Source organism: Neovison vison, chromosome 3 (genome assembly GCF_020171115.1).
Source record: "Neovison vison isolate M4711 chromosome 3, ASM_NN_V1, whole genome shotgun sequence".
NCBI lineage: Eukaryota > Metazoa > Chordata > Mammalia > Carnivora > Mustelidae > Neogale > Neogale vison.
In genome coordinates this window covers 180,222,596-180,244,885 of record NC_058093.1, presented here as the reverse complement: position 1 = coordinate 180,244,885, position 22,290 = coordinate 180,222,596, and the positions used below count along the sequence as shown (strand labels likewise).

Below are 22,290 nucleotides of genomic sequence, written 5' to 3'. Positions count from 1 at the left end.
CCCACCACCTGGTTCCCCCAACCTCCCACCCCCCACCCCTTCAAAACCCTCAGGTTGTTTTTCAGAGTCCATAGTCTCTCATGGTTCACCTCCCCTTCCAATTTCCCCCAACTCTCTTCTCCTCTCCATCTCCCCATATTCTCCATGTCATTTGTTATGCTCCACAAATAAGTGAAATCCTTTGATAATTGACCCTGTCTGCTTGACTTATTTCACTCAGCATAATCTCTTCCAGTCCCGTCCATGTTGCTACAAAAGTTGGGTATTCATCCTTTCTGACGGAGGCACAATACTCCATAGTGTATATGGACCACATCTTCCTTATCCATTCGTCCGTTGAAGGGCATCTTGGTTCCTTCCACACTTTGCCGACCGTGGCCATTGCTGCTATAAACATTGGGGTATAGATGACCCTTCTTTTCACTACATTTGTATCTTTGGGGTAAATACCCAGTAGTGCAATTGCAGGATCATAAGGAAGTTCTATTTTTAATTTCTTAAGGAATCTCCACACTATTCTCCAAAGGGGCTACACCAACTTGCATTCCCACCAACAGTGTAAGAGGGTTCCCCTTATTCTTTATGAATAATAAAAGCCAACATTTATTGAGTGTTTACTATGAATTAAGCATAGAGTACTGTGCTAAGCACTTTATACAAAATATCAGTGCATTAAATCATGAAGTACTATTTAATCTGGTGGGAGGAGAGACAGGAAGAAAGTGAGATTTGAGCCCAGAACTGTAAAATTGTCTTAGCCATTAAAATCAGAATAACTTTAACTATTGGAATATATATTTTAAAAATGTTGATTTTTAAAATAAACAGAAAGTCCATTTTATTTGTTTCTATAATTTGTAAAAATATTTAAAACCCTAACATGTATGGAATATTCACTTCAATATTCTTGGAGCATACATTTCAAATACACGGCAAAATTTTAAAGGACTCAATGTAAATATAAAAGTTCTTTTTTTTCTTTTTAATTAGTGATTTTCCTTTAAGTAAAAATACTCATTTTCCCTGAAATCCTAAAAACACCCAATTAGGATCCTATTAAGACCAATTTAGCTTTATATATACACTTTTTTAAAAAAATAAAAAATGGAATAAGACATACGCCTATGTGGTACATTAATAATTCATTGTTTATTATCTTAGAGGCATTTAATATGAAAATAACACATTCTAATTTATTATATGCATGTTATTTCTTGTTCAAGTAAATAATTCATATAATTCCCACACTAATTGAGATCATTTGAAATATGAACTTAGAGCTGTTTCAGTAAGCTGGGTAAACACAACATATAAGGTGATAAGTAAGAAGACAACAACCAAAAAGAAATGAAAATAAATCCTTCATCAAGGAGTTTTCAAGGATAATGAGCAGAAAACAGCTTATGCAAGGCTCAATGTGATGGACGCTATGTAAGGGGTATCAAAATTCAGAGGAGGGAAAGATACAATTTTAGCAGGAAGAATAGAAGACATTTTTCTGTGGCTGACAATTGAGTTGGGCATTAAAGATAAGGGATAGGCCTTTCACAAGTAAGAATGAGGAGAGAGCTTTCCTGTATCTACTTTCCTCCGACAAAGCAAAGGCAAACAAGGCAAACCTGGGAGCAGGTAAACACTTAGGTATGGCGAGGATTCCCGTGAATTTCGTAACAGTAATGGCCTGAATTCAGTAGGGAACCAGGCCCTCTGGAGAAGTCTGAAGACCATGGTAAGGAGCTGGAACTTTATTTTATAGGTATGCATTTCTCGAACTGGAGAGGGAAGAAAGGAAAAGGGGGACAATGGAGACAGATGTAGGAGCAAACAAAATGGGGATAAAATTGTTCCTTATGGCACAAACATTCTCACAGAAGTCAAACATCTAAAAAATTATAAGTGAATAAAAACACAATATGTTGATTTTAAGGGTTGGTATCTTAATATGGGTTGGCATTTGACCAGAAGAAATTGGAGGAAGCCATAAGGGACATGGACAATGTGTATTCCAGGCAGGAACTGCAAGAACAGGTTCCAAGATTGAAGTGTGTGAACATGTGCAAGGTAGAGTAGGACCATGTGACAGAGAAGGGACTAAGGGCTAAAGAGTAGAGAAGAAATCAGAAGAGTATTGGGAGCAGGTTATATAGCACTGTGGGGCCTTGACAAGGATTCTGTATTTTGCCAAGTGAAACAGTAAGTCATTGAAGGTTCATGACCAGATTCATATTTTGAAAGTATATGAGTAGACCCATCATGGGACATCATAGAAAAGAGGAAGGTCATTTACTAACAAAATAATCCAAGAGAAGAATCATACCAAGAAGACCCACCTGATGGCAGGGAATGTGGTTAGGAGTATTCCGAAGGTAGAGTCAACTAGGTTTGCTGACAGGCTGACGGAAGGTATGAGGGAAACAAAGGAAGGAAGGATGACTCCAAGTTACTTCACCTGGGAACCAGACAAAAGGGATTGTCATTTACTGAAATCGGAAAGAAGCAGGACAACCCTGTGGAAAGAGAGATGGGAGAATCAAGAGCTCCAGAGTGTGGCAGAGAGCAGGTCAGATCTGTCAAACTCCAATACCTACACACTCTACCCAGCTTTGAAGGAGGCTGCGACGCAGGAACAAATGAGTGACGAAACCAGAAACTGAACAGAGCAAAGGGAAGTTTGGAGAGTTGACAAGAAAGGGAAAGTCAGGTAGCAGGTAAAGCAGCATACCAGGAACACGGGAGGGGAAGGCATCTGGGGACTCAAAGAAACCATAAAAGATGGGGACTATCAGCTGAGCGATTCTCCTATACAAGCCACCGAAGAGGAACAGAGGAAGAACAAGAACGTGGAGAATGCTGCCGAAATAGAACACGTTTGTGGAATACATGACGGACAGCCTGTTGGAGCAAAAAATAGTTGCACCACCGGAACCCCTTTGAATTCAGCACCAATATCCCTCTTTCCAGGAAGCGCTTGGAATGTCTTGTTTTTACAACAATGTCTCATGAAGACAACAACTAAAGAGCCCACTTACCTCCGTAGAGGGTAAGAGTTCATGACGGAGCCTCCTGCTCAGTACGGCGCCATGTTATCTAACACTCTGAATTGAATGAAGAAGAGGAACAGCGGCTGCTTTCACAGAATTACTGCCCCACCGTTTTTCTGTCTCCAAGGGCTGTCTCAACACCACTGCTGTAATGACACACGAGAGTGCGATGCCTCGGTGGCTAATCCTGCGGATTCTCTATTATCTCCTGCTTTAGGACGTGCGGCATCAGAAATCTGATGGATTAATGAAAGACTGTTAATGCTAATTGCTGACATAAGACTATTTAGGGCACCAAGGCAATCGTTGATTTATTTTTTAGATGTTTTCACAGCTTTTCCTAGCACTGTACTCATCAGTCATGCTAATTCCAACAGGAAACAGCACATAGCTTTGGGGGAGAGACCATGAAAACTCTCTTTCATCATTTCATCTCTACCACCCCTTCTCTGATACCATCCTTAAATCCAAATAATTTGCCTTAGTTCAGTTATCTGCTGTATTCACCCTATCCAGACTTCAGACACAGTTGGTGGCTAGATTTTGCACGTCCCTAATTAGAACAGATGTAGCCACCACGGCTTAGAAACGCCTCAGCAAAGTGAACCAGATGCTCTTCTCCTGGAAAGGCCATCAAGTGCTGACACACTTAAGTTTCTTAGAGATGATTTATGCCACTGAAGACCTACGGGCCACCCAAATGTTAACAGTATAGAGCACAATGAGTGGAAACACAGCCACTGGAATTACACATAAGCTCTAGCTGTAATTAGGACCATTATTATCAGTGCAACTTTTTTAAAAATTTAATTTAATTTTTTTTAATTTTATTTGTTTATTTGACAGAGATCACAAATAGGCAGAGAGGCAGGCGGTGGGGGGGAGGGGAGCAGGCTTTCCAAGGAGCAGAGAGCCCAATGCGGGGTTTGATCCCAGGACCCTGAGATCATGACCTGAGACGAAGGTAAAGGCTTTAACCCACTGAGCCACCCAAGGGCCCCATCAGTGCAACTTTTAAGCCAATCACACAACTTCTCCGAGCTTCACTTTGCTCTTCTATAAAATGAGGCTATCACTTTGTGCCTTGGCATATAAGATGTCTAGTAGAGCACTCCTAGAAAAATGGAAGAGCCACTGATTCAGAAAACACTGCGGTCTGGGTCCTGCCATTGCTGTGTCACTACAGTGGGAATGGATACACTAGTCAGAACAGCTGGATGGCACCCAGCCATTGATATCAATGCTCCCACTCCATACACAACCAACCTTCTAACTTGGCTTCCCTTTAGATCTGGGTCCACTGTGCCATTCACAGAATGCTGTATCACATTCTCGTCGTAAACTGAGAGATTAGCATTTGACATTTGGATTTTATACATATGTCCCTTGTGATTTTGTTTAACTGGAGTGAGGACAATCAGTACAGGATATATTGACAATCAAATTGCATTAACATCCAGAACCTGGAGGACATTATGCTAAGTGAAATAAGCCAGGCACGGAAAGACAAAAGACTGCATGATCTCACCAATACATGGAATCTAAAAAAGTCAAATTCACAGAGGCAGAGAGGAGAACAGTGGTTGCCAGAAGCTGGAGTTGGGGGGTTGAGGTGGTACGCTGAACATGGAGAGGTACTGGTCAAAGGGTACGAAATTTCAGTTATGCAAGATGAGTAAGTTACAGACATCTAACACACAGTGTGATGACTATAGGTCATAATACTGTATTGTACCCTTGAAATTTGTTGAGATCTCAAATGTTCTCACCACACAAAAAAATAAGTGGTAACTATGTGAGGGGATAGATGTATTATAATTAGCTTGACTATGGTAATCATTTCATTATATATATATGCATATATACATATATATATGTCAAATATATCTATGTGTATGCTTTAAATACAATGTTTTTCAATTATACCTTAATAAAAAAATAAGTGGTAACTATGTGAGGGGATAGATGTATTATAATTAGCTTGACTATGGTAATCATTTCATTATATATATATGTATATATACATATATATATGTCAAATATATCTACGTGTATGCTTTAAATACACACAATGTTTTTCAATTATACCTTAATAAAACTGGGGGGTAAATTCATTAAGACCCATAGCTATGATTACTCCCTCACCCCGATGGATATGGGGCACTAGAAAAATCACCAGGGAAAGTCTAGATGGGAGAAGGGAAAGGTGTCAGGGAAATCACCCATCTATCTAGGAAACAGTTCCATGTCGCTAGACCATTACCTAACTCCCAAACTGGGCTCGATAATCCTCAAAAGGACCCCAGTGTATCCCCCTGTGTGTATCGTGAAATTTACAAGTCAGCCTTGTGTTAGTTAACTCCCTGTCCATCTGAATACAAATGTGCTATTACAACCAAGTTAATGGAAAGAAATATATCTTATCACCGTTACTAACATTGAGAACCATTGCTGTAGAAAATCAAGTTTATTGATTATTTTTTAAAAGGAAGGCTAAAAACAAAGAAGGAAATTAGCACAGGTTTTGATGAGCCTGCCTTATATTTTCTCAGCGGGATTCAGTTTCAATTTAAAGCTGAAAGGACTCTGAGCTTAAAGATATTGGGTGATTTGGTTAAAATTCCAGAGGATTGGATTCAAGATTAGTTTGTAATCTCATGACTTTAAAACCTTCTTAATTAAAGACTTACATTTGTTTTAAATGAAATGGGACATGGACTTGTAGACCAGAAAAGCAAATCACTATGAGGGAAAAGGTTCTGAATGGCGGTCCCTGAGGCTCCGAAATTTAATGTGATACTCAATTATTAAGAGGAAAATCAGGTCCTGGAAGTGGGCTCCCACCCTCACACCGCATGTCAAGCGGTCTGACCTCAGGCCCCGGCACAGAACCATGGACTTGGGGATCAGTGCTGCAGCATTCATCTGGAACCATCCTCCCCTTCCTAGATAAGGCAAAATGTGGCAGGAAAGATGTTTTTATCTTATCTCAAGGAGAGAAAAACAAAGCCTCCACCCTCAAAAAAGTCCCTTCACAAGAGCTCACTTGTGTAAGAGACTGACCATGGAAATCCATCATCCTCTCAAGGATTTTTCCAGTGTTCACAATAGAAAACGTTTTTAAAATAACAAAGATGAAACTTTAAAAGCATCACTCCAATTTTTTTTTCTTTTCTCCTCACACGCAATTGTAAAATAAATCAGCAAACAAGCACAAATCCGTTCCTTTTTTTTTTTTTTTAAATGTTTCAAAACTCCCTTCCCCATTTTCTTTGAGCAACCGTCCTATTTCTCTGGTGCTCTTCGTAACCCCATCTCTGGAGTTCTGAGATGACTCAGAAGAGTCATCTGCCCTCACTGTGGGTCCCTCGTCCCTGCAGCCGACTGCAGGCTCTGGAACACACTGGGCACTTGACGAAGTCCCTGACGGCTCCAGGGAGGGCACCAAAACGCTGTTTTTCTCCTCAAGCCCTGTCTTCCCTCCTGTGGACCGCCTCGCCATCATAGAACACCCTCTCTTCTCTGGGCTTCCTATGTTCCCTCTTCCTCCACCAGGTGTCCCATGGGTCCATCTTCTTTTAACACTCTTCTTGCTCCCTAGACATTTCATCCACTCCCTGGCTTCAGAGGCCTGGCCTCCCCTTCTGCACGTCCAGTAGCCATTTCAAGGTGGCCATCTCCACACCTTAATGTCCATGCATCCAAAACATTTCCATAGCCCTGGTCTCTTCCTGTGTCCCTTCCGTGAGTAAATGGCATCTCCCCCCAACCTCAATTCTCCCCTTTCCCTCAACCGTGTTATATAATCTATTATCAAGCCCCACTGATTTTAGCTCCCAAATGCTTCACCCCATTGTCACTCACCTGGAATACACAGTCCACGAACCCATCTACCATCATCCACCCTTGCCCTGTCCACGACACTTCTAAATCCATTCTCTTCACAGCCCGAGTGATCTCTAACAGCCTTGTGTGTATTTGTGTGGGAATGTGCATATTCACACGCACTTATATAACCCTCTTAGCCTGGGCTGCTCTTGGCTCACGTGCTTTCCAACTGCACCTGAAATACTTCACGTGGTTCAGCCGACTCTCCCACTTCTGGCCCCCACTGTCACCTCCACTCTTTCTAATAGAGCTCACCCTATTCTCTCTGTGTTACAGACATGTCAGCCTTTCAGTTTCTAAAACACTCCAGACCCTCTCCTCAAAAAAGGGCCTTTGTACACTGCTGTCCTCTACTACACACCTCCCACCACCACTCCTACCCAGCAAATGGATCATCTATTATGTTCATTAAAAATTTGGATGATCAGGCCCCACCCCAAAACCAAGGAATCAGAACAGCTCAGAATATCCCAAAAGATCCTGTCAACAGTGGCCAAATGATACTGTTGAGCAGGTTTGGGAACCCGATATAAATGATTACCCCTGGAAACACTTGACTCCTCCTGACCATGTCCATGGGGCCAAGACCACCATTAATGAGGCAATCCCCGCCTGTGGACAGGTTAGACAGCTCCTCCTTATTCTGGGCTGAAACCTGCCACACCCCAAACCTTGTACCCATTAGTTTAGTTCAATAATTCCTTAAAATCTCCTCAAGACATATTGGTACCCCACCATCTTAATGGTTTCCCTCTGAAGTTGCTTCCATCCACCTACTATTTTGTAAAAAGACTATATATTTTTAGAGCACTTTTAGGCTCATAACAAAATTCAGGGGAAGTTTCAGAGATTTCCCATGCACCCCTCTGCCTTCATACATGGATAATCTCTCCCATATCAACATCCCCCACCAGAGTGGGACATTTGTTGCAACTGATGAACTCACAGAAACATCCTGACCACCCAGAGTCCATAGTACCCCACCATCTTTAAGTGTAGTTTATAGGCCAAATTTCAATGGTTCCAGACCCAATTCCTCATTGAAGCTAACTCAGTGGTTCTCTCTCAAATGCACACTGGTCATGAAACCAGCAGTAGGGAAAACAGACGTGCCTGGAAACCTGGCCCGTCACTTGGAAGGCTCCAGACTGCAAACCACACCAAGTCTCCACTTCCTCATTGGTTAAATTGAAATAGCAACAATGTCTTCCTCTTTGGGCCAATATAAAGATTGAAATAGCTCATGCATAGAGAGCACACAGCCTGGGCCTGTCACACAGAAATGTACATAAACAAAAGGAGAGCTCCCTGAAGAAAGGGCTTTATAACAATTCAAAACAGTGCATGACCCAGAGCGGGCATTCCATTATTTGTTGAGTGACTGAATCATGAACAGTGATGGGCAAAAGCAGAATTTAAAATAAGAAAGTATTTAATTTTGAAGATAGGTTAAAAAAAAAGAAGACGACGACAGAAAGGAATTCTAATTTAGCTTTCCTTTCAAAGTATAGTCTTAAGTGACCTTAAAATGTCAATTAATGATTTTGACCTATCCATACAAGAGATTTAAGTGTTTCATTCGTTTAAATAGAATAATAAATGTGTGATTTAGAATCAGGCTTTTGCACCTTGTTTGCAGTTTTCAGAAAACTATATTATCTTTTTCCAATCTCGTTTCAAAGACTGTATATCTACCATGCAACAAGAGTATACTAGGGAGTAGCAGAAATGTATCAAATCGGTCGCACTAACATTAAGTCAAATCACTAAACTACTTAACATTTTTTGTTTATGAATTTTTTTAATGTTTTAATATTAAAGTGAAAAATGGTGAATGTCTCAGACACTTAAAAAAAACCTAATCTAGTATATAGAAATCCAAGAGTGGCTCGTAGAACACAGACCCTGACATACGTATTTCTTCTCTTACTATGGAAATATATACTAAGTATATTTATCTCATGGCCATTTGAAAATTCTCCAAAATCTTTTAGAAAAAATAAGCTGGTTTTTTTTTTTCTTTGTTTGTTTTCAAAAGAGCTACCCACACTAGGATTTCCATTTCCACAGGACCTCTTATTAGGAACAAACGGAACTCTGTTCAAGCATGTTTGCAAGCAACCTGCTTCCTAACCAGCCTCGACTGTTGGTTTCCTTATTGGTCCTTCCAGAGGAAAATAGCTGGGTTTAAGTTCGGTGGTGCTCCCTACCACAGTAACTTCCCACCTGAAATATTTAAGATGGCATTTAAGGTAAGCATGGCCCAACACCCTGGCCTCCGTTGCCCCTGGAACATCTTCCAGGTGCCCCAGAGGCCTCACCTTCATATTACCTTGGGATCTAGCATGGGGCTGGGCAGGGAGCAGGTGCTTCCTTGGTACTTGCTGGAATGAACTGGGCATCACCACAGGTCCCTTGGTCATCTCTATTCTGAAGGCCCCCTTCCATGGTAACTTGAAGCCCAGAGTCCAGTAGGACAAAGACCATCACCCAACAGATAGGTGTGCAGTCTGTCTGGCCAGAGCTCTGAGCAGACAGAGTCTCCCTCCCAAGGCCTAGGAGGTCAAAAACAGGATGGCCCAGGACAGGACATACAACCCACATTAGTGAAATGTAAACTACTTCCCCGCTCAGCTTCTTGACTTAACCAGGTCCTCCAGGGATGGAGCTGTGACCCTGATGAGGGAAAGGACAACATCTGAGGCCCAAAAGGACTTGATGTTTGATGTTCAAAAACTGAAAAGAGAAAATATCCCAGCCCAAAGTGAAGACAGAGTGACGGGCTATGCAAATCAGCGGGGTCAGGAGGTGAGTATAAATAACATGGTAGGAAGACAAGGGCTTCTGGAAGGAATCGTAATTCCACTATTCTATTTAGTGGAAGGACATCATCTTGGAACCTCCAGAATAGGAGAAGACCAGAATTCCTATAGAACAGGAATTCCCGGGGCGCCTGGGTGGCTCAGTGGGTTAAAGCCTCTGCCTTCGGCTCAGGTCATGATTCTAGGGTCCTGGGATGGAGCCCCTCGTTGGGCTCTCTGCTCAGCAGGGAGCCTGCTTCCCTTCCTCTTTCTCTCTCTGCCTGCCTCCTGCCTACCTGTGATCTCTGTCTGTCAAATAAATTAAAAAAAAAAAAAAAAAAGAACAGGAATTCCCTCTGTAGACAGGGAGGACACTAAGCCACTTGCATCGAGGTAGGAGGCCTATGGTGCCCGAGTAAGGGGCAGCCAACTGTAATGAACCCCAGTGGGAGATGTAATCAGATCGAGTGTAAGAGCATGGTGAAAGCTTCACAACTATAACCCCAGTATGAAAGCTAGAGAAATCCAAGTCAGGCTGAGACCCTGAGCGAGAGCCTTGGTGTTGTACACATTACAGCTTCAGGAGGAGCAGGCTCTTGTATTCAGGAAGCCACCAGCTTCTTTACAGGGATCGGGTCAGGGGGAGGGTAATGCTAGTAGAAGTTGTCTCCATGTTGCCCCCCCTCCACTGAGGAAATTCTACCCAACAGGTTCTTCTGGCTATCCACCCATAGGCTGACAGCTGATCTCACTGAAAAAAACTCTGATAGCAGTTTTTAGGTCCCCTTGTACATGACTGTGAGATGGAAAATTTTCTCTCTGCCTTAAGTCTGTATATCAGGCCTATAGGGACCTTGCCCACATCCAAGAATTTTAAATGAGGGCAGGGACAGAGAGATTTACTAAAGAGGAGTGCTTGCTCACAGAAGGCATACCATTTCCTACGTCATATCACCTGACTGGACAATATCAGAAAATAACCCATTTTAAAAAACAAACCTAGAATACAGTCCCGATAAGAATTAAGCTTCGTCTGTCTATACACAGTCTTTCTTTTGCCTGGTGAATGTAGTCAGTGGAAGACAGGCAAAATCAGGGGAGCCTTTGCATTAGGCAATCTCACCAATGTTAGCTCCTTCAGTCCTCACAGGAGGAAGTATTTGCTCTATTTTACAGAAAGAAAGGGAAAGGAAGGGAAGGGAAGGGAAGGGAAGGAAAAAAGAAAGGAGAAGGGGAAGGAAAGAGGATGGGGAAGGAGAAGGTGAAGGAAAGAGAGGAATGGAAAGGGAGAGGGAAGGGAAGGAGAAGGGAGGGGAAAGGAAAGGGAAGGAGGGGAAGGGAAGGGAGGGGAGAGAAAAGGAAAGAAAAGAAAGGAAAGGGGAAGGGAGGGAAGGAGGAGAGAAGAAGGAAGAAAGAAAAATGAAACTGGGAGGCAGGGGGCGTCCCTCAGCCACACACTGTGAATGTGGGTTTCAAACCCAGGCCTGTTACTGCCAACATCACACACTGACATTAGTGGCCTCACTGCAACTTCATCAGTGACTGATAGGGACAGAATAAGTGCATCTTGATGATCCTAGAACCTCTGCTACCTCCCAAGGTAAGAATATGTAAGTTGTGGAACAGTATTAAAACCATATGCAGGTATTAAAAATCGTATTTTCCGAAATGATTTCTCAGCATGGAAAAATAATGATCCTGATCTCTGAAAAAGGTAAGCTATAAAAACTGCATCCATAAGGTACTCACTATTTGCACAGGAGTACACATGTACAATGCAGATAGATACACAGACAGAAACACATACACACATAGGGAAATCCGGAAAAAATACAACAAATTGTTAATAGTGTTTCTTTGGGTAATTAGATTACATTTGGTTTTCTTTTTGATACTTTGTGGTATTTTCTAATTTTTCCTACAATGACGATACAAGATTCCTACAATCTGAAAAAGGGTTAAAAATATAAAGTGATTTTTGACAAAATAAATATACATTTTTCAAAAAAAAATAAGATTTACACTAAAAGCAAAACCATTTTAAAGGCACTAACTTGTAAAGTAACATCCCAATAAGATATCACTTTACATCAAAAAGAAAAACAGAAAAATATTAATTCCCAGAAATTCAAATAGCATTAAAATAAGCAAGCTTAGCATACTGAGGATTTAAAAATAAAAAAGGTATAAAAAAATTAAAAAATAAAAAAAAAAATTTAAAAGGTATAATAAAAAATTTTATACAAGTGACTGCCCAGAATCACAGAAAAATCAGAAATGGAAATTTTTAGAAAATGCTTTTTCCTTTTATGCCTGGAAAAAATATCTTGGAGGGATTATGGGTTCAGAGGAGAATGTGGCCGAACTTTGGCTTGTTTCAACAACCCCCTTTTTTGTTCCTTCTCTCTCCCTCAGCACACACACACACACACACAGAAAACCAGGCCTCCTCAGGTATTTACCTCTTGATTCACTCAGATTAAACTCATCGTCCAGCTTTCCCTCAGGGCCTGACCTAGCACATGCCCGTCCTACTCAAAGCTGAGGTGAGGGCATGCTCTCTCTCCTGCCCCAGCTCACCAACCACCTCCCACACTGGCAGGAGGGCTGCGAACCCATCTTAGGCTTGCCTCTCTGTAACCACCCTATTTATCTGGGGCCTTGCCACACACAGTGGGGCGCTCAGGGGACATGTCATTCAGGCTATATTGTGCCCAGAAGGTTCCGCCTGACGGTATCTCACAAAGACTGACAAAACTCAGGCACGGTTCCATGATTGTTCCCTGGGGAATCTTCTCCTCCAGCTGATAGAAGGAAGAGGAGAAAATGTTGGAGGTGAACTAGGACCGGGGAAAAAGAAGCTGAAGAGAAAGGCCAACCCCCTCCTCCATGAAGCTGTTCTTGTTCAGGAACCAAAGTCGATGTGTCCTTCACTTACCGCTCCCCATGTCAGCACAGGAATTGTTTTACTCAGCCTAAGGTCATGAAATACCAATGGGCCTCTTGAGCACACTCCTCTTGCTCAGGAAGAATCCAGCACCTTGTGGTTTATGTTAGTCAGAGTAGGCCGAGTTATGCTGTAGTCACAAAATGCTGGGGAATATGTCCCTTCTTGTGCATATTCCATACCCACTGCAGGTCAGCTGGGGGCTCTTTCCAAGTTGTACTCACCGTGGAGCCAAAATACGGTAAGCTGCCATGACAGGGGCACAAGGTCAGCTGACATGCACACTGGCTGCTAGTGCTTCTGTGCAGAACTTGACACTGAATTAGCCAAGGTCATACAGCCACATATGGTCAAATGGACAGAAAGAACAGCCCTTTACGCCAAGACGGAGAGTCAGAATATTTGTGAACATCCACGTTTCCAGTAGGTCCCCAACAGCTGCTTTCCACCTGCCCAATAAAGAACACACTCGGGAAACAGAAACATCTCCACCATGATCTCTGGCTAGAATAGAATGACCAGAGTGAGAAGCAGAGGCTTCAACTAGCTACCATTAGAAAAACTGTAACTGCATCTCCCCATCTCTTGCACAAGTGCTTTTTGAAAGCAAACCATTAAATAGTACAGAGCTTAAACAGTTACTCAAGACTCCCAAGTCATCACCACTCTCTCGTATTTTAAACACACACACACACGCATACAAACACAGTCAGTCACTGCCAGCCATCTGTACTGAAAATAAAATATTCCTTTTTTATGAATAACACTTTTCCGGGATTGGAGTCCCCCGTGAAATGTTGCTTTACAAAGCTCAGTCAATCCCAAGTGAAAATTCCTTCTTTCTTAGAAAATGTCATCGTCTGTAAACGTTCCCTGGGGCCAAGCTCAAGTTGGCACTCCAGAGCTGCTCCCAGAACGAAACCTTCCGTGAATCAAGCTTTTAGATACTCTCAACACTTTTGGCATCCAGACATTCATACAGCCCTGAATTATTTATTCACCAATTTTGCACAACTTCCTAAACACCAGTGGAGACCAGGACGGTTTCAGCTATTTGATGTTACGTCTTCTCAAGTGGTTAAAGACGCGATAAAGCACCCCATTGCTTAAGCCTGCCATCTCAGTTCCATTAGCAGTAAAGACCTCTCTATTCAAACTGCTAAGTAAATCCTCCGAGAGCCCAGGGACTGTTTCATGCTTGAAAGCAACCGTTAAGAATTTGACAACAACCAAACTGCTCCTATTTAATCCTTCTCCCAAGGTAAAAAGAATTATAGGTAAACATATGCCTTCATTATTTGCTTTGCTGCATTTCAATACCCAATCCCACACAAAATTGCCAGCCAAGGATTTAATGCAATCACTTCTGTATTGCAGAGCTATTGCCTTTGCAGAATGGAAAAAGCTTAACAAGGGCCATGGAGCTGGTTAGCCAGCTACTGTATTTTGCGTAACATACATCTTAAATGTCACAGGGATGATGCGCAATCACAGTGACGCTTTTCACGAGTTTTGGTTTGGGTTTTTTTGGGTTGTTTTGTGTTTTGTTTTGTTTTTGGACGGGCCTTGAAATAACAGTTTGGGGCTGGTTTGTTTTAGCTAACACCAAACATCTCATCTGAATGCAAACCAAAGGTTACATGAAGCTCTGAAAAGAAGAATGGAGAGAGATGTTGTTGAACTGACAACCTTGTCGTTTGGTTTTGAGAGAGAGTCGATATGGAGTATCCACTTGCAGGGGTTCTTTTCTTTCAGGTGGTTTTGTTTTGGTTTTAGCCTTAGGTACTTTATAAGCTTGTAAAGCTTCTCATACCCAACTGGGGTTAGGCAGACCATCTACTCCAGTAAAGGATCATTTGGAAAACCAGTATATAGAGCAACAATCCTTCCCCCATCACGACCTTGACCCACCAACACACACGTGCAAAGAGTCATCAAGAGAATAGTTCCTTCGCAGAAAACCCTGCAGCAAGATTATCAAGTGAACCAGCGGTGAGGAATATCCCAAGCTGTATTCCTACATTTGGGGACAACCAGTGTTTACACACCCACTGGCCAAGCTCTCCTCTAACTACTTCTCCAACTGCTTCTCTAACTACTTGGTATTGCTCTCCACAAAATCAGTTTCTTTTGTCAGTGACCTAGAGGAAAGGCTTCTATGTGGGGTAAAAAACAGTTGGTACCTCCTGGGATCTGGGCTTCAAAAACAGGAATGACCCACTGTCTGTTTCAATCGTAGCTTCTCCTATGCAAAGCTCCCTACAGAGCCTTTGAACCTCTTATGCCACTGGGACACTATTTTCTCCAAACAGACATCCTCTATTCCTCCCTGGTATTTTAAAGGTGGCTTGCATTAGGACACAACCTGTTGGCCAACGAACAGTTAGAGGACATCCTTTACAAGTCCATATATACCATTGTGAAAAGAGCATTTTCGAATAAGGTTCGAACAACTGCTTTTGTGGTTTTTACTTTCAGGTGTTCTGGAGGTCAACAATCAAATACACATCATAACTTTCTTTTCCTTTTACAGCCTTTTATATTGGATTTGCTTCTAACAGGATAATATTTTACTACAGAAAGGCACCTTCTAGTTTTGTTATTATGGGCAATGAAAATATGGAGTGCTTGTTATTCCTGACCAGAAGATTCAGAAGCACCCTAGGAAAAATTGGAGATTTTCCCAATCATATCCTAACTGCAAAGACTTTCTAATTGATAACGCCAGTTCATTACTCAAGATACACTTTTAATCCACATCTGTTTTTTCCTACTAATTTACCACATTTGGGGACTATTCTCCCCTTAATCTATTTTAATTTGGCAAACTAATTTGGACCTTAGGCCAAACTGAACTGAGAAGGTAAGTGAGCTTCTGAAGTTAAAGAACTGTGATGGTCATTATTTAAGTGATATTATCCTTGTGTCTGAGAACTGACCTTTCTGCTAGGAAACGTGCTTTCTCCTGGCTAGCCAGTCCTATCCTGTTGACTCTCTTCTGCCCAGCAGAAGAGAAAGGGTGAAGGTCTGAGTGTGGGTAGAGTGCACTTGAGAAGTGCCAGCAAAAAGGACTTGTTCTCAGGTAGGAGGCCCTGAGAAGTATAATCAAAAGCAAAAACAACACCAGTGCTCCAGGTACAATACCCAGCCAATCTGTTCTCTCAATCCAGCTGTTATATCCTGGATTTACAACTCCTACTAAGGCTCATTTTATTAATACGTTAAACAGAAGTTCTAAAATGTGTTAAATCAGAGTGAAAGTGAGGGGAGAAAGGTATCTCCAAAATGTATTATTCAAGTAGAAAAAACAGTCGTAAATCAGGACAAGAGAAGTGGCAGTAATGAGAAGAAGGAAGGGAAACACAGAGGCATGAAAACGTACTTGACGGCAATCTCCTTCTATATTTAAGCTTGTTAGCCTGCCTCTCTTTCCTCGGGGAAGGAAAGACAACATTTTCTTTATCACAGTGTTTTACTCAACTGTCTATGAAATGTGCACTATTAAGTAATCACTTCCAGAAAGCTTCTGTGGGTTTCTTGGGGGGGAGGGTTTTGTTGTGTTTCAGAATTTTGGGCTACATTATTAGCAAGTTGCAAGTAAAAATAAAACATTTTCATTAGCAGTGGAAGAATATTTCCAGGCTGGCAGCAACAAGTCAGATTCAAGGCAGCATCTCAGAACACGGATTCCAGTCCTCTGACTTCTCAAGATCCCAGTCCCCAAAGCTCATAATTCCAGCAGCTACTTCTAGCATTCCTCCTCCTCAGAGCCAATTCACACAGAACCAAAAGTCCAGGGCAGCGTTCCAGATCTTGCAGACCAAGAGTAGGTAAACCAAATTGAAACCAGAAATGTTCACAATTTATTCAACGATGCAGCATTCCTGAACCTCCCACTTCCCAGACATTCCACCACACTAACTCATGTGGTTAACGATTATTGTCTTCTCACGAAAGGCTTACAGTGAAATAAAAATATATATTTATATCTATTCCCAGTGTTCAGGCTTGATGCAAACCCTCTTTAAAATTCTTTTTTTTTTTTAAATTAAAGCTTATCATCTTTAATTTAAGCAAGTAACTTCTAAGTTTACTCAGGAAAACTACATTTTTCCTAAAAACAGAAAAAGAAATACTATCTGATATATTTTGATTCCATTCAATAAATATTTGTTGAGTGTATAATTTTTCTCCAGGGAAAAAGAAGGGAAAAGGGGAAGCTATGCCTTCGAAGAGTTTGCAGATAAACAGAGGAGAAAGTCATTTAAACAAAAGAGGTAAGTTCTGCCATATATAATGGTCATACATTTTGGGCACTGGGAAATCATCAAGCATGGCAATATTAATTTTAGTTAGGAAGAATTCAGGAAGACTTCAGGGAAGAGGTGATATTTGAGCACGGACTTGAAAGTAGAGAAAGGTTTTAATTTTTTCAACCTACAAATAAAAAGATTTGTCCTACCATTTCAAGTTCACCACGTTTCCTTTCCCAAACTCCCCTTAAAACTGTAACATCCCCCTTCGAAGATCTGTGCTTGGAGTCACGACCTCCACACACCCAACGACATGGCCTGGTGCTTTTCAAACAAGCCACACATGACGCAGTGTAGAGTTCTCCTTGTCTCGTACCGGAAAGAGGCCCCATTCAGCTGCGAACTATTTCTAAATCATCTACTTAAATACATCATTTTAAGTTCCCCTCTGCTTTTTGTGAATACAGAGCCTCCCTCTCTGCCACTTCTTTTGATCAAGGAGGTGCTGATGGTGAGAACAGAGTCAAACAACCCAGTACAGCCCAGCCACTCACATGTGGAAACACTAAGAAATCTGCGTCTTGGGCACCAGCCAGGAAAACAGGCCAGACCAACAAGAGACACCGGGAACAACTTGGCCATGTAAGTGGTGAGAACGGGCGGGTCTCCTTGGGCCTCCCCGTAAATATCTCCCCAGAAGCCACCAGCAGCTCTGCTGTCCTGGGAAGGCAGGCGCGAGGGAAAGCGGGAGGAGACTATGTTTCCTCCAAGCACAAACTGGCTGCTGGCTCCCGAGTGTCTCTAGGAGGCCAGCCCTAGGGAAAGGAATAAAGAGGAAAGGGGGGCCCCAGGCAGAAGAGCAATGCCACCCACCCGCTGCCCTGGCTGGTACCCGGGGAGGGGACCTAAAGCTCTGCAGGGCAACACAGGGCCTTTTAAGAGCCAGAACCAAAGATGGTTCTTCAGCTGAACTCAGCTACAGTCTCAATAACCAAAAGACATCAACAAATAATCCCCAAGGCATTGGGGCACTTACCTTGGGTCAGGCCTTGGATGCATAGTATGTGCAGGAGGTCGTTAGTATGCGTGCCTGGAACAGAGGCCACATCCCCGCACAGGAATCCAAGGAGAGGGTCATGAAGTCCCTTACAGAAAGGCAGGGAAGGATTCCTCGAAGGAAGAGAGAGCAGGCACTGCTCCTTCCTCCTCTCACTGCTCTAGACAAGATGGCAGACGCAGGCCTTTGGCGCTCTTCCCTATCCCCTCAGATGTTAGAGACCGCTCCTCGGGTCAAACACAGGAGGCTCTGCTTCTGCCAAGGCTCATTTCACTGAGATGGCAAGATGTAAATACTGACACAGTTTGGGCCCTGGTCCAAAATTCGGCTTCATTCTGTTACATAAAGTCTTTCTTCCTTTGTCTCTCTGTGTCATCCAAGCACACGTCTGACTTTGAGAAAGGGCCCCAGGGCTCGCCGCCTCGATGCACACAACACTAGGGCCACCAGCCGGGCAGCTGGTGGCAGGCACCTGCTACTCCGTCGTGCCAGCACATACCAGAGTGGGTCTCACGGGGCCACCTGGGGAGCCTGATGGGGACATTCTGTAAGCCATCACGCCATCTTGGAGGCTCAGATGCACCATGGGCACCCAGGACTTCCATAAAGAAACCGGGTTAGCCCCCGAATCAAACACATCTTTCACAACCACAATCAACTCTTTGCTCCTGTAAAATCTATTACCATATCCCCACATAACCTATAAGAGAAACAAGCCCATTCCACTCATGGGATGCACTACAAGAAAAGGCCTTGCCCCAGTGGGCACAGACCTGTCCCTTTATCACCTTTCCCCAGAGAACCCAGCTCCCTTCTCAAGCCACACAGATCAGACTCCCTCTTTAAAATGCCTGCCTTGAGAGGCACCTGGGTGGCTCAGTCAGTTAAGTGTTGGACTCCTGCTTTCTGCTCAGGTCATGATCTGAGGCTCCTGGGATGAAACCGTGTAGGGCTCCATGCCCAGCGGGGAATCTGCTTCTCTTTCTGCCCCCTGCCCCACCCCCACTCATATGCATGTGCTCTCGCTCTCTCTTAAATAAACAAATAAATCTTTTTTTTTTTTAAAGATTTCACTTATTTATTTGACAGAGAGAGATTACAAGTAGGCAGAGAGGCAGGCAGAGAGAGAGAGGAGGAAGCAGGCTCCCCGCTGAGCAGAGAGCCCGATGCAGGACTCAATCCCAGGACCCTGAGATCATGACCCGAGCCAAAGGCAGCAGCCCAACCCACTGAGCCACCCAGGCGCCCACAAATAAATCTTTTTTAAAAAGTAAATAAAATGCCTATCTTGAAAACGCTGAGGCTTCTCATGTCCCCTCTCAATTTTGATGGTGGTGGTAGATTTTACTCTGTGCTTTAAGTAATCTAATTCTTAAAACGACAGAGACTCTTCTGATACATTTAATGGCGGGTCTTCAATGAACTGCATTTTTAAAACGCTCATTGAAATAAAGAGGGGAGGCATTAAGAATAAAGGCTGTCTCTAAAAAGATCAGGTCGTCTCAAACTACTGCCTGCTCCTCAAATAAGCAGCATGTGGAGAGTTTATCAGAGATCCTTCAAAGGGAGGTCCCCCTGTCTTGAGGTATGGGGAATAGTCAAAGCCTTTTTGGAAAATACTCTGACCTAGACAAGGGAATCTATTACATGTGTGCCCTTCCTAATTCATGTCTGTCCTTGGTCTCCACCTTTCCAACCCCCTTCCCACCATTCTGTTTGCACCTTCTCTCACTGCACCCCAACCCCTACCCAATCTAGACTCTTGTGTGCCCTTCTCTCACAGTGAGCGGTGCCTGTTTCCTCAGGCCCCCTATGCCTTCTGTGGGATGTCACTGGAGTGCAAAAGAAAGAGAACTTCAGAGACAGATAGAGAGGGCAGCTACACCTTCCTTTTCTTTAAGATTTTATTTATTTATTTGAGAGAGTACATGTGCACACATGAGAGAGAGAGCACAAGCAGGGGCAAGATCCAGGGGAAAAGGGAGGAGCAGACTCCCCACTCAGCAGGGAGCCTGATGCAGGACTCGATCCCAGGACCCTAGGATCATAACCTGAGCCAAAGACACTTAATCAACTGAGCCACCCAGGCACCCACATCTTCCTTTTTATTTCAAAATCAGAATGCAAACATGAGAAGGCTGACAGAGGTATCTATGATGAGAAAAACAAGGTCAGATCTTTTCTGAAGAGAATTGAGTCGGATTTGGCCAGCTTGGTTTGATGGGGAGGCCTGGCTGTGCCAATTAGGTTTTGTAGCTCCAAGGTTTTCACAGAAAACACGTATGGGAAACATCAATACACAGGTAGTGTTTTAGCCTACAGTGAAAGGTTTACAAGTCAACATGATTTGATGCAAACAAATTTCTGAAGAGCACCACCCCACGAAATGCCTTCCTTCAAATCATCCTTCATGCAGTGATGATTCCTTGGGAAGGGCCACCTGTCCCCAGTGGTCCCACATTGTTGGCACCCCCACCATTGGACATTGAGGAAGGGCTGGCCTCTCTCCCCCTGTACCAGCTCCTGACCCTCCACCCAAGTCAGTCACTCCTCTCTATTCGTAAAGGGAAAGTCACAGATAATTTGTAGGGCAGGGTCACCTCTGTGCACTGGACATCCTCTCCCTGAGTGTCGAATAGGCACACAAACAACAAATAAAAAGGAAGAACAGAGTATGGGAAACAAACTGTGCTCCTAAAAAAAGGGGAAAAAAAAAAAAAAAACCCAGAATGGAAATAACTCACCATTACTGCACTCCTATTTAGTGATAAGAGCATGGATGATTTTCCCCCCCTTAGAGTTCCCAAATTATCTCTATCGTTACAATGAAATTATAATTAAGTGTATTTAAATGAGGAGGGATTTTTTTTTTTTTAAGCAAAATCAAACCAGCTCCCCAAACGGAAAAATTATCAGAGTTAAGCAACAAGGGATTCTGAAGATAACCTTCCTTAAAATTCTCAATGTTAACCTCTTGGAATGTCAACCTGAAATTTTAAAATGGAGAAACAAGCCATTTGTCGGATTTTTTTTTTTTAAAGATTTTATTTATTTATTTGACAGATAGAGATCACAGGTAGGCAGAGACAGAGAGAGAGGAGGAAGCAGGCTCCCTGCTGAGCAGAGAGCCCGATGTGGGGCTCGATCCTAGGACCCTGGGACCATGACCTGAGCCGAAGGCAGAGGCTTTAACCCACTGAGCCACCCAGGCGCCCCCATTTGTCGGATTTTATTATAATACTGTGTGCAGACATGTAGGGTCAGAGTGAAAGCCTCAACTCATCCCAGCTTGAAGTAGGGAACAGTGAAAAACTGCTCATCCCTCCTAAAAATCTGAATAAATTTCTAAAAATAGTCATTTTAATGAGTTTATTTATGTGTTCCCTGGAGTGAAGAACCATCCTTGCAGCCAATGCGTGCAGAAGCCACATTATGGGATAAACACGACTGAGGCAGTATTGATCCCGTGTCAAGCTGATTATCTGTTTGTCAACAGCAGCTGACAATTTCTAACTGAAAAATGAGAGGTACACTGAATGAGGCTTCCACATGAGGCAGGAAAGGCAAGAAAAATTCATCCAGATGATCTGGCTGGGTCTGATAAAATTCAGATTATTAACTGCCTCAATTGCCTATAAGTGATCCAATTTTCTCTAAAGAGAAAGACAACCCTTCGGAGTAACAACAAGCTATTTTGCTCTTTTTAGGATCACTTATCATCCACTCCCCACTTCTAAGGTTACAAGAAGCCCTAATCACCTCAACACGAACATTCCGGGTTCTTTAATATTCCTTCAGTTCCTGAGCTTTGAAATGATCTTTGATCACACAGAATCAAACTTCTAGCATCTTTTTCTGCTTCTGAACCCGGCGTTCCAGATGTGTTCCAACTCTCGCCTTGCATATCCCACAGGCTCATTACCCTGTGTGTACTTTATTACTATGGCAACGCCCGTTTTGCCTCGTGTTTGTGCTGTTTTACGCTGAGTTGGCGGTTTAAGTAAATTTCCCCGCTAACCCTTCGATCATTTGCACGATTAGTAGGTTTGATTTGGATCTACTGGACACATGTGGTCTGGTTCAGCTTCTTACCCTTAGCTTCTCTAGGGAGGGTGGAGGTTCTTCTCTGCTGTGCTCCCTCCATGCTCCCTGCCCCCCTCGGCAAGTCAGATCCAGCAGACTCCCACGAAAGCAGGTGTGTGCTGCCTTCTCTTTTTTCCAACAGCCAACCAGCAGTCCAAATAAAGCTATCAGTGCTACCAGGGAAAATTCTGATTTTCACTCAACGGGGCCTTTTCTACCT

General features: G+C 43.0%; 1 protein-coding gene and 1 long non-coding RNA gene across 10 annotated transcripts in view; both read right to left on the bottom strand.

Moving 5' to 3' along the window:
• PTPRM (protein tyrosine phosphatase receptor type M) overlaps positions 1-22,290 on the bottom strand; it is a 780,862-nt gene that overhangs the window by 712,940 nt on the left and 45,632 nt on the right. The gene's annotated exons all lie outside the window — the stretch shown is intronic.
• Positions 1,442-8,092, bottom strand: LOC122903028. Its single transcript, XR_006383915.1, has 4 exons — positions 6,906-8,092; positions 3,030-3,277; positions 2,331-2,449; positions 1,442-1,772 (listed from the first exon to the last, which is right to left on the bottom strand). It is a non-coding gene; the product is annotated as an uncharacterized LOC122903028 (long non-coding RNA).